The sequence below is a fragment of the Amblyraja radiata genome, chromosome 2 (assembly GCF_010909765.2).
Source record: "Amblyraja radiata isolate CabotCenter1 chromosome 2, sAmbRad1.1.pri, whole genome shotgun sequence".
In the NCBI taxonomy this organism is placed as follows: domain Eukaryota; kingdom Metazoa; phylum Chordata; class Chondrichthyes; order Rajiformes; family Rajidae; genus Amblyraja; species Amblyraja radiata.
In genome coordinates this window covers 91333150-91348903 of record NC_045957.1, presented here as the reverse complement: position 1 = coordinate 91348903, position 15754 = coordinate 91333150, and positions in this window count along the sequence as shown.

The following is a 15754-nucleotide window of genomic DNA, read 5'->3' as shown; positions in this document are numbered from 1 at the left end:
CCATCTCCCCCAATGTCTGCCTTCCGCAAAGACCGCTCCCTCCGCAACTCCCTTGTCAATTCTTCCCTTCCCTCCCGTACCACCCCTTCCCCGGGCACTTTCCGTTGCAACCGCCAGAAATGCAACACCTGTCCCTTTACCTCCCCCCTCGACTCCATTCAAGGACCCAAGCAGTCGTTCCAGGTGCGACAGAGGTTCACCTGTATCTCCTCCAACCTCATCTACTGCATCCGCTGCTCTAGATGTCAGCTGATCTACATCGGTGAGACTAAGCGGAGGTTGGGCGATCGTTTCGCCGAACACCTCCGCTCGGTCTGCAAGAACCTACCTGACCTCCCGGTGGCTCAGCACTTCAACTCCCCCTCCCATTCCTAATCCGACCTCTCTGTCCTGGGTCTCCTCCATTGCCAGAGTGAGCAACACCGGAAATTGGAGGAACAGCACCTTGGGGAGCCTGCATCCGGCGGGCATGAACATTAAATTCTTCCAATTTTGTTAGCCTTTGTTAGCCCTGACCTCCCCTTCCTTAGCCCTCGAGCTGTCTCCTCCCATCCCCCAGTCCTCGGGCTCCTCCTCCTCCTTTTTCCTTCCTTCTCCCTGCCACCCCCTATCAGTCTGAAGAAGGGTTTCGGCCCGAAGCGTTACCTATTTCCTTCGCTCCATAGATGCTGCTGCACCCGCTGAGTTTCTCCAGCATTTTTGTGTACCTTCGATTTTCCAGCATCTGCAGTTCCTTCTTGAACTCTTGACTCTTAGGCAGAGGGCCAGGGAGGGAAAAATGACATGAGGTGCATTCCTCAAGCAAAGAATTTCACTGTGCTTGTCACATGTGACAATAAAGTATTCAATTCAATTCTTTATGATTTTTTCTCGCATATTTTGTGATTTTGTATGAATACAATTGGATCGGATACCAACATTGAAGGAGTACTATTTGGCAAAGATGTGGAAATAACTAATAATTAAAGTGGGCAACTAATTTAGAGCATATGAAGTTCATTTGTTGGCACTAATGGGGGGAACAATTAAAAGTGAACAAACACGTATTGAACTTTCTCAACACTTCAACATTGTCAATATTTATTCAGGAGAAAAAAGGGTGTTATTTAATAATAGAAATGAATCAGGAGGAAAATACTAGATAAGATAATACCAGAGTAACCTTAAAAGCCTACTCATATAAAACTGAGCAAAGACTTATTTTTGATTATTAGTTTGCAATTTCCTCAGTACGATTTAAAAAATAATATTAATGACTTTGTTGTGTTTAGCCCACAGGAAATCAATTCAAGTCTCTATTTGAGCATTTAGACAAGCCCAGGAACAGGTAGAGAATGGAGGGATATAGACTCTGTGCAAGCACATGAGATTAGTTTATTTTCATTTTTGTTGGCAAAGACCCCATGGGTCAAAGGCCTGTTCCTGTGAGGTACTGTTCTGTGACCTGTTCCTGAGTCGTGGAGGTCAGATAAAAAATAAAAAATATTCCTTTCTTTTGAATTTATTTTTCTTTAATTGTTATTAGCAATTTAAGTTGACAATAATTTACTTAGATGACTGAAGAAGGGTCGACCTTAAATGTCACATCCCTTTCTCCAGAGATGATGTCTGACCCACTGAGTTACTCCAGCTTTTTGTGCCTATCTTCGGTTTAAACTAGCATCTGCAGTTCCTTCCTATATATTTAAACGGCTACAAGACTAGTTCTATTAAACAATTATAATACCACTAACACATTTATTCATTTGGGACCAGTGCACATAAGAGATACACATTTAAAAAGGGATTTGTAAATGAGTGTGATTTTATTTCTCACAACACAAAAAAAATCCAAGTTCGTATAGAAACATAGAAACATAGAAACATAGAAAGTAGGTGCGAGAGTAGACCACCAGGTCCGTCGAGCCCGCACCGCCATTCGCTCATGGCTGAACACTAAACAGACACACTTACCCACAAACAGTAGACACAAGACACAGAACACAAGACACTACCCTCCCCTTTATACCGCTATCACCCCTCTCCACCCCAAGAACCTCGTGATCTCCTGGGGGAGGCAAAAAACCGGATAAAAACCCAGGTCCAATTCGGGAAAAAAATCCGGGAAATTCCTCTCCGACCCCAATCCAGGCGATCGACACTTGTCCAGGAGATCACTCAGGTCTTACTATACTAACCATACCTAGGTCCATATCCCTGCCCTCTCCCCGTAGCCCCTTATCCCCTTGGCAGCTAAAAAACCATCTATTTTAGTCTTAAATATATTTAACGTTTCTGCTTCCACTGCTCCCTGGGGCAGTGAATTCCATAAATTAACCACCCTCTGGGTGAAGAAGTTCTTCCTCATCTCAGTTTTAAAAGAGCCCCCCCTTATTCAGCAACTATGTCCCCTAGTTCTAGTTTCCCCGATCATTGGGAACATCCTCGGTGCATCCACCCGATCAAGGCCCCTCACGATCTTATATGTTTCAATGAGATCGCCTCTCATTCTTCTAAACTCCAAAGAGTAGAGTTCCAGCCTACTTAACCTTTCCTCATATGTCAATCCCCTCATTGCAGGAATTAATCTTGTAAACCTTCGCTGCACTGCCTCCAGGGCTAGTACATCCTTTCTTAAGTATGGACCCCAGAACTGTACACAGTATTCCAAATGTGGTCTCACTAATACTGTGTACAGCTGCAGCAAGACCTCCGTGTTTTTATACTCAATCCCCCTAGCAATAAAGGCCAAAACTCCATTGGCCTTCCTGATTGCTTGCTGCACCTGCATACTAACTTTTAGTGATTCATGTACTAATACCCCTAGATCCCTTTGCGTTGCATTACAACGCAGCTCCTCCTCATTTAGAAAATAACTTGCCCTATCATTTTATTTCCCAAAGTGAATGACTTCACATTTATTAGTATTAAATTTCATCTGCCAAGTTGTTGCCCACTCACCTAGCTTATCTATATCCTTTTGCAGACTCTTCCTATCCTCCTCATCCCCTACTTTTCCTCCCATTTTTGTATCGTCCGCAAATTTTGATATATTACACTTGGTTCCCTCCTCCAAATCATTTATATAAATTGTGAACAACTGGGGTCCCAGCACCGACCCTTGCGGAACCCCGCTAGTTACCGGTTGCCATCCCGAGTATGAACCATTTATCCCCACTCTCTGCTTCCTATTTGTTAGCCAATCCTCTACCCATGCTAATATATTACCCCCAATCCCATAATTTTTTATTTTTAGCAATAGTCTCTTATGTGGCACCTTGTCAAAAGCCTTTTGGAAGTCCAAGTATACCACATCCACCGGTTCCCCTTTATCCACCCGGGTTGTTACTTCCTCAAAGAATTCGAGCAGATTCGTTAAACAGGACTTCCCCTTCACAAAACCATGCTGGTTCTGTCCGATGAAGTCATGTTTATCCAAGTGCCCCGTTAGTGTTTCTTTAATAATTGTCTCTAACATTTTACCCACCACCGATGTTAGACTAACCGGTCTATAGTTACCCGCCTTCTGTTTACTTCCTTTTTTAAATATAGGTGTTACATTGGCCATTTTCCAATCCACTGGGACCGTTCCTGCCTCCAGGGAGTTTTGGAAAATTATCACCAATGCATCCACAATCCCCACCGCTATCTCCCTCAAGACCCTTGGATGTAATCCATCAGGCCCAGGGGATTTATCCTCCTTCAGTCTCATTAATTTCCCTAATACCACCTCCTTGGTGATCTTAATAGTATTTAGCTCCTCCATTCCTACCGCCCCCTGTTTATCCAGCGTTGGAATATTTTTTGTGTCTTCTATGGTGAAGACTGATACAAAATACTCGTTTAATGCCTTTGCCATTTCCATGTTCCCCACCAACAACTCTCCAGTCTCACCCTCCAATGGACCAACGTTCACCTTAGCCACCCTTTTTCTTTTTATATAGCTATAAAAACTCTTACTATTAGTTTTTATGTTGTTCGCTAAATTCCTTTCATAGTCTATTTTCCCCGTCTTAATTAATCTCTTAGTTATTTTTTGCTGACCTTTAAATGCTTCCCAATCCTCTACCCTCCCACTATCTCTGGCTACCTTATATGCCCTTGCCTTCAGCCGAATACTATCCTTTATAGTTTTACTGAGCCATGGCTGACTGTTCTTACCCTTACCCCTTTTTTTCTTCATAGGAATAAATTTTTCTTGAAGGTTATACAGTAGACCCTTAAACGTACACCACTGCTCATGTACCGTCTTATTCTTGAGTCTGCTATCCCAGTCAACTTTGATCAGCTCAGTCCTCATACCTTCATAATCCCCCTTATTTAGACTAAGCACCCTAGCCTGAGTTTCAACCTGCTCCCCTTCTATTTGAATATGGAATTCGACCATATTGTGGTCACTTGTTCCCAACGAGTCCCTAACTATGACATTTTTAATTAATCCTGCTTCATTACACAGGACCAGATCCAAGATTGCCTCCCCCCTTGTCGGTTCTGTGACATACTGTTCTAGGAACCCGTCTCTAACACATTCTATAAACTCTTCCTCTAGTCTACCCTGCCCAGTTTGGTTTGCCCAATTAATATGAAAATTGAAGTCCCCCATGATTACAGCAGTTCCCTTTTTACATGCGTCAACTATTTGCAGATTTATGTTCTGACTAACAGCGTCACAGCTATTTGGAGGTCTATAAATTACACCCACTAGTGTTTTTTCCCCCTTGTTATTCTCTATCTGTACCCAAGCTGTTTCACTATCCTGATCCTTCAACGCAATATCCTTCCTCTCTATTGCCGTTATTCCCTCCCTTATTAAAAGGGCCACCCCTCCTCCCTTTCTTTCCTGTCTATCTTTCCTAATTGTCGAGTACCCCTCTATATTTAACTCCCAGTCCTGATCCCCTTGCAGCCATGTCTCCGTAATGGCCACGATATCATAACTATATACTTAATTGCACCGTTAATTCATTTATCTTATTTCGAATACTCCGTGCATTTAGATAAAGCACTTTCAGATGATTTTTACTACCCTTCCTTTCCGTTTTTGCCCCTTTTACATCTAGAGCTTTATCTTCACACATTCTATCTCCTGTCACATTTTGACTTTCCGCTTCCCCACTGATACCCAGCTCTATTTCCTCTACCCCTGCCGTTATTACCCCCCTTGATACCTCCCCCCCGCTACTTAGTTTAAAGACCTCTCTACTGCCCTAGTTATATGATTTGCCAGGACCCCAGTCCCAGCACCGTTCAGGTGAAGTCCGTCCTTACAGAACAGATCCCCCCTGTCCCAGTACTGGTGCCAGTGGCCCAAGAAACCAAACCCATTTTTCCCACACCAGTCTTTGAGCCACGCATTCAGCTTTTTAATTTTACGTACCCTCGCCGATTTGGCCCGTGGCTCAGGTAGCAATCCGGAGATCAGTACCCTCGAGGTTCTGCTTTTTAATTTATTCCCTAACTGCTCAAACTCCTTCAGCAGATCCTCCTTCCTCGTCCTTCCTATGTCATTGGTCCCCACATGGACCACGACCACTGGATCCTCCCCCTCCCTCTGCAAATTTCTCTCCAGCATCGCAGAGATATCCTTAACCCTAGCACCGGGTAGGCAACACAGCCTTCGGGACATGTTCTGCTGGCCACAGAGAACCTTATCTACCCCCCGAATAATACTATCCCCTATCACTACGGCATTTCTTCTAACTCCCCCCTCTTGAATGGCCCCCTGATCCACGGTGCTGCAGCCAGGTTGCTCATCCCTCCCACAGCCCCTGATCCCGTCCTTACATTGAGTAAGAGCCTCGGTCATGCTCGTCAGGGACAAGGGCTGTGGCTCCTGCCGCATCTCCTCCTGGTTCCCCCTACCTGCCTCGCTTATGGCCACACCTTCCTTTCCTTGCTCACTGCCTACTGAATTAGTTAAACTGGTCGGTGTGACCATCCCCTGGCACAAAACATCCAGGTAATACTCCCCCTCCCTGATGTACCGCAGCGTATGAAGTTGGGTCTCCAGCTCATCAATGCGGAGCTCGAGTTCCTCTAGCCTCAAACACTTACTGCAGCTGTAGGGATCATCTACATCAATGGTGTCGACGAATTCCCACATCTCACAGTATTGGCACATCTCCTGGCCGCCCATCTTATATAAGTAATTAACTAGTCCTATTTAAGAATCCCCTACCCGGATTACTGTATTGATACACCCCTTATTTATATAATCCTACCTCCTATAAATGGGAAAGTACTCACCCCAGCCGTAAATTACCTACTGGTTTGGCTGTCTAGTGGTAATTCCGTCCGCTCTTCCTGTCTGGTCCACTGCTCCCTTGCAGTGCGTGGCAAACCTCTTTGCCTCTGTTAGCCTCTCGAGCCGCTTATCGTAGATCACTGTTTTGAGGAACCAGTTAAGGATATGCTATTCTGTACCTCATTTTGTTCTATGGAAAATAAATTTATAATTGATTGATAATCTTGTTGCCAATGTTTATCTTTGAGGATAATTGACCATAGAAATGGCAGAAGAAGCAGTAGGATTGAGAATTAGCAGCATTTTAGTATTCAGACTGAGAACTTGGTAAAGAATGACTGCAATGAATATGAGAGATTGATGAGAAACATAGAAGTGGACTGTAAGTGCTTTTGTGGGTAAATACAACGAAAAAGGCGAGAAAGAGCAAGTGAATGTCTATTGCAAATAGTGACAGAAGAATTTATAATGGGGAATAAGGAAATTGCAAAGGAATTAAATAATTAGGTACACAAAATTGCTGGAGAAACTCAGCGGGTGCAGCAGCATCTATGGAGCGAAGGAAATAGGCGACATTTCGGGCCGAAACCCTTCTTCAGACTGATGGGGGGTGGGGGGGGAGAAGGAAGGAAAAGGGGAGGAGGAGCGCGAGGGCGGGCGGATGGGAGGGTGGGAGGAGACAGCTAGAGGGTGGAGGAAGGGGAGGAGATAGCAAGGACTAGCAAAATTGGGAGAATTCAATGTTAATGCCATCCGGACGCAAGGTCCCCAGACGGAATATGAGGTGCTGTTCCTCCAATTTCCGCTGTTACTCACTCTGGCAATGGAGGAGACCCAGGACAGAGAGGTCGGATTGGGAATGGGAGGGGGAGTTGAAGTGCTGAGCCACCGGGAGGTCAGGTTGGTTATTGCGGACTGAGCGGAGGTGTTCGGCGAAACGATCGCCCAACCTCCGCTTAGTCTCGCCGATGTAAATCAGCTGACATCTAGAGCAGCGGATGCAGTAGATGAGGTTGGAGGAGATACAGGTGAACCTTTGTCGCACCTGGAACGACTGCTTGGGTCCTTGAATGGAGTCGAGGGGGGAGGTGAAAGGACAGGTGTTGCATTTCTTGCGGTTGCAACGGAAAGTGCCCGGGGAGGGGGTGGTGCGGGAGGGAAGGGAAGAATTGACGAGGGAGTTGCGGAGGGAGCGGTCTTTGCGGAAGGCAGACATGGGGGGAGATGGGAAGATGTGGCGAGTGGCGGGGTCACGTTGGAGGTGGCGGAAATTAGCCTGCCTCTGCCTTCACAAAAGACCCACAGAATCTCCTTATATATAATAATGTGAGAAAGAAGAAATTGAAGATTAGTCAATAAAGAGGTTTTAAAAAGACGGCATTGAGATTTAAGATAACAGGTGTGAGATTTAGAGGGGAAATTGTGTTCACCTTGAGTGTGAATCCAATCAGGAATGTACTGCATAAGGGGTTGCTGGCGGTAGGTAGTGCAGTAATGTCTAGATCAAAATTTGAATCACCAATGCATACTAATCCCATCCACTAGCATTTAGTCCTCACGCACTCAGAAGCTCCCAACCCGAAACGTCGCCTATCCATCTTCTCCTGGGATGCCCCGTTGAGCTGTTCCAGCACTCTGCAGTTCTACAATTACCGCCCCAATCCCATCGCCAGTTGAAACGAGAAACTGCAGATGCTGGTTTACAAAAGTCACAGAGAAGGGTCTCGACCCGAAACGTCACTTATCCTTTTTCTCCAGAGATGCTGCCTGACCCGCAGAATTACTCCTGCACTTTGTATCTATCTTTAGTGTAGGTATTGTTGGCTGGCATGGACAACGTGGGCCAAGGAGTACTTCTGTGCTACATTAAATAGCAGAGCAAGATCGATGGGCCAAATAACCTATTCTCAGATTCTACTTATGTGTTTATGCATACTGGTGTGTGTGGATAAATTAAGCAGCCCTGTAATAAGCGGGCACATCGAGCAATATGTTCTAGGAAGAAGCACTGAGTACTGCTGTGTAGGGTGCAGCATGTGCTGTGTGTACTGGGTACATTATACAGTGTGTACTGCGAGCAGATGCTCTGCAATGTTGTGTACGGTAGTTGCAGTGTTTTGGGGCTGTGTTTCCTGCGAGTGGATGCATCGAGCAAAATACTTTGCAATAGTATTTGTGCACTGAGCAGAGTGCCGTGTACCGTGAGGGGTAGTTAGTTGTGGAGCAACAGTTGCAGTGCACGGGGAAGTCTTCCTGAGGCATCTGCTAAGTTTAAGGCGACAACCCGTGGCTTCATACTGCACCCGGACGGAAATAATAAACCGATTGTTCCAGTAATAACAATGACCGTGCGAAAGAAAACGAGTCAAGCATAACCATGGAACTATTATTTACAAATGTTCCGCGTAACTGCTCTTCATTGAAGCTGCTCTCGTAATATGGTCACTCGATTAGCATATCTCCCATAATGCACCGTATACTTTCTTATTTGTAACAGCAGTTTGGACAAATGTGCTCATTATTATCTGTTAGTAACTCACAATTCACTTTCAATTTACCGTGTGCTTTACATCGAGCAACAATTAAATCTAAACACTGTGACTAAAGAGGTACTGAAAGGAGGAGATATATATACCGAGTGTACAACTAATATGTTTGGCCGGTCCGATGGTAGTGGGTTATCGTTGATATTTGCTTACAAAGTCAGTTACAGATTTCCTTGTTCGCTCTCACCCCTTCCCCTCTCACTGCTTCACTTGACTGGTTCTTTTGCCAAGAAAATGCTTCAAAATATTTTTTTCTCATGCTTCAACCTGCACAATCATTTTCTTCCCCACTGCAATTATCTTAGAGCGTTGAAAACAATATAAAAAAAATCAAGGCTTAGCAATGGGCACTCGCATGAGCCCCAGCTATGCCTGCCTCTTTGTAGGGTACGTCAAACAATCCTTGTTTGAGGCGTACCGTGGCCCTATCCCCGAACTCTACCTCCGCTACATAGAAATCACTGACTTCATTTCACCACTAACTTCCATCCGGCACTCAAATTCACCTGGACAATTTCCAACATCTCCCTACCATTTCTAGACCTCACTATCTCCATCGCAGGTAACAGACTACTGGCCGACATCTACTATAAACCCACTGACTCCCTTGGCTATCTGGACTACACTTCTTCCCACCCTGCTTCCTGTAAGGACTCTATCCCCTACTCCCAATTCCTCTGTCTACGCCGCATCTGCACCCAAGACGAGGTGTTCCAAACCAGGGCATCGGAGATGTCCTCATTCTTTAGGCAACAGGGATTCCTCTCTTCGACTATAGATGTGGCCCTCACCAGGGTCTCCTCTATACCCCATAGCTCCGCTCTCACTCCCCCCCCCCACATAACAAGGATAGAGTCCCCCTTGTCCTCACCTTCCAACCTACCAGCCGTCACATACAACAGATAATCCTCCGACATTTCCGCCACCTCCAACGGGATCCCAGCACTGGCCACATCTTCCCATCACCTCCCCTTTCGGCTTTCCGCAGAGACCGCTCCCTCCGTAACTCATTGATCAATTCGTCCCTTCCCACCTAAACCACCCCCTCCCCTGGTACTTTCCCCTGCAACCGCAGGAAATGCTACACTTGTCGCTTTACCTCCACCCTCGACTCCATTCAAGGACCCAAGCAGTCTTTTCAGGTGAGGCAGAGGTTCACCTGCACCTCCTCCAACCTCATCTATTGCATCCTCTGCTCCATGTGTCAACTGCTCTACATCGGTGAGACCAAGCGCAGGCTTGACGATCGCGTCGCGCAACACGTCCGCACAGTTCTTTTTAACCAACCTGATCTCCCGGTGGCGCAGCACTTCAACTCCCCCTCCCATTCCGAAACCGGCCTTTCTGTACTGGGCCTCCTCCATGGCCAGAGTGAGTCCCACTGCAAAATGGAGGAGTAGCACCTCATATTTTGCTTGGGTAGTTTACACCCCAGCCGTATGAACATTGACTTCTCCAATTTCAGGTAGTCCTTGCTTTCTCTCTCCTTCCCCTTCCCTTCCCTGCTCTCCCACAGCCTACTGTCTCCGCCTCTTCCTTTCTTCATTCCGCCCCCCACCCCCACATCAGTCTGAAGAAGGGTCTCGACCCAAAACGTCACCTATTTCTTCGCTCCATAGATGCTGCCTCACCCACTGAGTTTCTCCAGCATTTTTGTCTACCTTCGATTTTTCCAGCATCTGCAGTTCTTTCTTAAATATTAAGAATCTAGCTCACTCATCCCTATCCATCCTAAATACTGACCATATAATAACTCCCCCCCCCTTCCCACCTTTCCATTTTCTGTCATATGCTCTAGAGACTTTAGAAATACAGTGCGGAAACAGGTCCTTCTGCCCACCAGGTCTGCGTCGACCAGCGATCACTCCGCACACTATCACCATCCTACACTAGTGAAAATTTGCGGGGTTAAAATGCGTTTTTTCTCCTACCTGTCCTGGATATATTTTCTCGGAGTGCAAGCTTTTGCTGAAGAATTGTTCCGACGGCCGTTCTGTGAATTTTTTTTTTTTTTAAATCGCTTGACAATTTCAGCACTGGAGTAATTTAAAAATCAGCTTCTAAAGCCGTCAACACCGACAACGGGGACGGATTTCACGTAGGGGACAGGTAAAGGAAAGCCGTTTATTTTACATATAAACGTATTTTATTTTACATATAAACATATAAACATATAAACGTGCTTCTTACAATTTTGTCTAATTGTAGTCCTGTAGGTCTGTGACCAAGATGGCTGCCGTGAAGAGAGAGTAGACGCTGGCGCGCTTTGGCTGCCGCTGCTCTCTCTTCACACTGTGTTTTTGATTTTCTGTTTTTGGATTGAATTCTGTTTTTAATTTGTGTCTCTGTGATGTCTTTATTACTTATTTTATTCCGATTATATGTTTTTATTCTGATTAATATGTAAGGTGTCCTTGAGATGTCTGAAAGGCGCCCATTAAATAAAATTTATTATTATTATTATTATTCTTAAGTTGCCTTCAATCCACATTTTACGTTGCGAAACGGTGATTTAGTCCCCATACGAACCGGCAGTATTTTTCCTGCCGATATGGGGTTTAAATTCACCGCAACCGCAACGTTCCAAATGATCGCATTCCTCAAAAATCCACTCGCAAGATGATTAAAATGGCCATTAATTTACGGGAATTAAACACTAAATTCATTCCATTTGGCCTATAAATCCATGACAATGAGATTTTAAAATCATGTTATATCGTGAATTCTTGTGTGAATGTTATTTGGACACTTAGGCTATTTAAAAATGTTAATCTTTTCTTAAGAAATGGTTAGATGTTTAGATCTAGTAATTGAATTTTGTAATTAGCTACAATTGGGTAACTAACTAATTATATGCTTTAATTTCAGGTCATCCAAGTAAGATTGTTTCATATTTGTTTCAGAATGCTTCAATCTATAATAACTGAAACATTCTTTCAGTTCTCTTAATTTTTAAGAAAGTTATGGGCTTTTGACTGTCGATCACAGCTTTTGTGTTAAGTCAATGGAAAAGCAATAGGGAACAAGATGCTAATTTCATAGTATGAAAATGGCCATAACCTTTTTAATACTGAAGATATGAAAGTGAATTAGGTGTCAAATTAAACTTCTTTTTATGCTTTCTCTGATGGGATAAATTGCAGACTTGGCTTTTAAAATCTCAAAATGTTGTAACATTGCTACATTAATCTCTCCAACACTACTGCTATTGATTAAGTACATTGCAACCTTCCTCACCAGTACACCAGCTTTCCATGCTGTGATGTAATCAGCCACATGTAAAGGGAAATTTAGGATATGATGCATAATACAGTATTCATTACTTGAGCATAACAGACAGGAACAAAGGTAGACTGTACAGCCTCTTGAACCTTTTCCACCAAATTAGTTTAGCACAGACATTGTGCACCAAAGAGCCTGTTCCTCTGCTGTACTTTTCTCGATGTTCTATTCATTCGTGAAGATCATAGTTGAACTTATCCCAATTCTCATTTCCCCACATTCTTTAATTCTCAATGTCCAAATCTCATCCATGAATCCAATCCTTGAATATATTCCATATCCTTAAATCTGGAGAAAATATGAGCTATTTTCCTGGTTTTATCTGAGATAATCACCATAATTTAAAGTTACGTGCAATTTGTTAGAGTAATGGTTAGTTAGTGGTAAAATCAAAGGTCTTTACACCTCTAGTGAATCACAAGCTCTGCCTTGTTTATGCATTTTTGGGTGGCTTTACATAGCAACAGGTGATGAGTAAAGATACTCAACTATGGGGTCCAGAACAAGGGGTCACAGTTTGAGGATAAGGGGGAAATCTTTTAGGACTGAGATGAGGAAAACATTTTTCACACAGAGAGTGGTGAATCTCTGGAATTCTCTGCCACAGAAGGTAGTTGAGGCCAGTTCATTGGCTATATTTAAGAGGGAGTTAGATGTGGCCCTTGTGGTTAAAGGGATCAGGGGGTATGGAGAGAAGGCAGATACAGGATACTGAGTTGGATGATCAGCCATGATCATATTGAATGGCGGTGCAAGCTCGAAGGGTCAAATGGCCTACTCCTGCACCTATTTTCTATGTTTCTCTGTTTCTATGGGGAACACTAGATTTGCACTAAAAATTTACAATTCCTTACTTAATGGCACGAGCATATTTTGAAAATTACAACTTTAAGCAAAACAAATTAGAATTATCAAAATATTGGATTAATTTATGTAAACTGATTCTTTGGACATTTCTAGCTAAAAATAAACCAGTTTAAGTTAACAATATATCACATTCTTAAATGAAATACTTTTGCCATAAAATAACTTTCAAAATACAGAATTAATCTTCAGACAAGTCCAATTCATGAAGCAGCCAGAGCTGCACTTGGACTCACTCAGGAGAATTTATGAGGCTGAGAACATTATCGATAGGAGTTACAATGAGGTAGACCTGTCTAACGTGCAGACAAGAGTTAGTTGGATGACCATCCGGAAAGCCAGAGGGGGTATGTTCCCTGTGGCCATTTCCATATCATTTTGGATACTTTGATGGAGGAAAGCAGCAGCAGATAATTCAATTGTCATATGTATGGGAATAGAACAATGACATTCTCACTTGCAGCAACTGTACAGGCACATTATTACAACAACCCAATTAATAAATATACAATAATTAATAATACAATAAATCATCTGATATTGCAAATCTAATTATGTAGTGCAAACTGTATAATGCCCAAGTAGTTTGTTGCTGAGGTGGGGGTGCAGTTAAGATTGTGCAGTGTGGTTCACATTCTTTATTGCATTTTTAAGTTGTGGTCCTGCTCACTTTAAAGCCGCCCTGTTCCTCCAAGTCCCCCACCATCCAATGATTTATTACCCTGGCTTGTTGTACCTCCCTAGTCATTATCTCACAGTTTTCTGGATGAAGTTATTTCTCTGCCTGACTAACCTGACCATCCATACCTTCCTTCAGTCTTAAGATTTCCTCTTCATTTCAACCACATGATAGACTTTTGTAATATCGGCATATTTCTTTATCATATAATCTACACTTAATTATACATCTTTAAAAAGTTATCTACTAAGCAAAGACTGACTATTGAATCCTGTGAACGTCCCAGACACTAACATCTCAGTCACAAGGATGTACATCAACCATTATCTTTGTTTCCCTCAAGTAAGTCAATGTTACAGTAAGAGAGTTATACAGCACGGAAGCAAGCCCTTTGGCCCAACTCATCTATTCCCACTAGATCTCTATGCAAGCTAGTCGCCTTTGTCTGCATTTGGCCCATATCCCTCCAAAGGTTTTCTATCCTAATTACTTAAAAAAAATATTCAGACTGGCATGTGGGATCTTGTCAAAAACTTGGCTAAAATCCATGTACACGTAAAGCTCATCATTAATGGTGTCCTCAGAAAGCTTTGTTTTTACCTGCTTAAAATTCTTAATCAAGTTGCTCAGACAGAATCTACACTTAACAAATCCATGCTGATTGTCCCTAGTTAATTTGTGTCTTTCTAAATAAAGCATTGCCTTTCAGAATTATTTCTAATCATTTGCTCATTGCTGAAGTTAAACAAACTGGTCTGCCATTTGCTCAGTTTATCCTTTCTAGCTTATTTTATCAATGTTACACTGTATATGGGGAGGATTAAAAAATAGTTGGAACATTTGCAGTTTCCTCATTTAACTGCTGGGAATATATTTCATTTGCTTCCTCTGCTCACTCCATTGGCTTTGTCACATACGGGCCTAAATAAATAATCAAAATGTAATTTAGCAATTCTATGCACTCTATATATTGCAAATGACTGTTTCCAAGTTAATAATGTCTTGTTCCATCCGTGGAAGAGTATAGGTTCCATATTATTCTTACCCGTCGCCTCAGATTACACAAAACTGGAGTGGAAGTAAGTTATCCTTCGCTACGAAGGGCTGCCAAAGAACTGAAATTCCCTCATTCTTGATGCCCTGGTGTTTTTGCACCCATCAGAAACACACACTTGGAGTGAGAAGGAAGACAGGACAGTGGAATAATTTAGATAAATCACTCCAGAGATAGGAGTCCAAAAGTTTAATACACAATGCAGCCAATCTTGAGAAAAAGGAATGTAGAAACCTAAAGGAAAGAGTTGCAAGATTGGAATAGACTATCAAGAGTGTTTAATTGTTATATGTACATTCAACAGAACAATAACATTCTTACTTGCAGCAGCATAACAGGCCTGTAAACCCAATAGGAGTGACACATCATAATGGGAACATGGGAGGGCATGGTCACATTGGGACTTAAATATATCTATGAAGATCAAGGATAATGGTGATGGACAGGCAGGGATACATTCAGAATAGGATATAGCAATCCCTCTATGGAAATAATATCCTTATTATTTATTAGGTAGTGTGTCCCAAACTGCTCTCAATGTGCTGTGTGGCCTCACAAGGTTGGTACAAACACCCTAACTCCTATATCTAACACAAGGCCAACATATCACGGCTTTACTCTTTGCTGCACCTTCATGGACAAATGTATTTTATTGGCTGATTTTTAGGAAGTCCATCAGTCAGCCGTTCTCTTTTGCCCATTTTCATCTGGCTCCAGCCACGTAACCAAAGTACTTCATGTGTTGTCCTTCTGCCTATTCTTTAATCTTTTTTGTTATGTTTTTGTATTTTTTGTTCTTCCCTCTACATACTTTGAACGATTGATTGTTAGTTTCAAACCCGATTGTGGTGTCCACCACCACTTCACTTCCTTTGACAAATATCAGGACCGGTTTCGAAAGAGCTCCGTCATTGACCTTGGGTGTGGGTTCACCAGCATCTCCCAGTACTGATGTGCAAATGAATCTGGGTGCCCTTGTACATCCATGTTCCCCAATCTAGCACTATTAAATAAAGAATCCTATTTTATTGATGAATGTTGATAACTTCACATTTATTCACATCACACTGAATATTTGCCTACTCACTCAACTTGTTTTAATCACC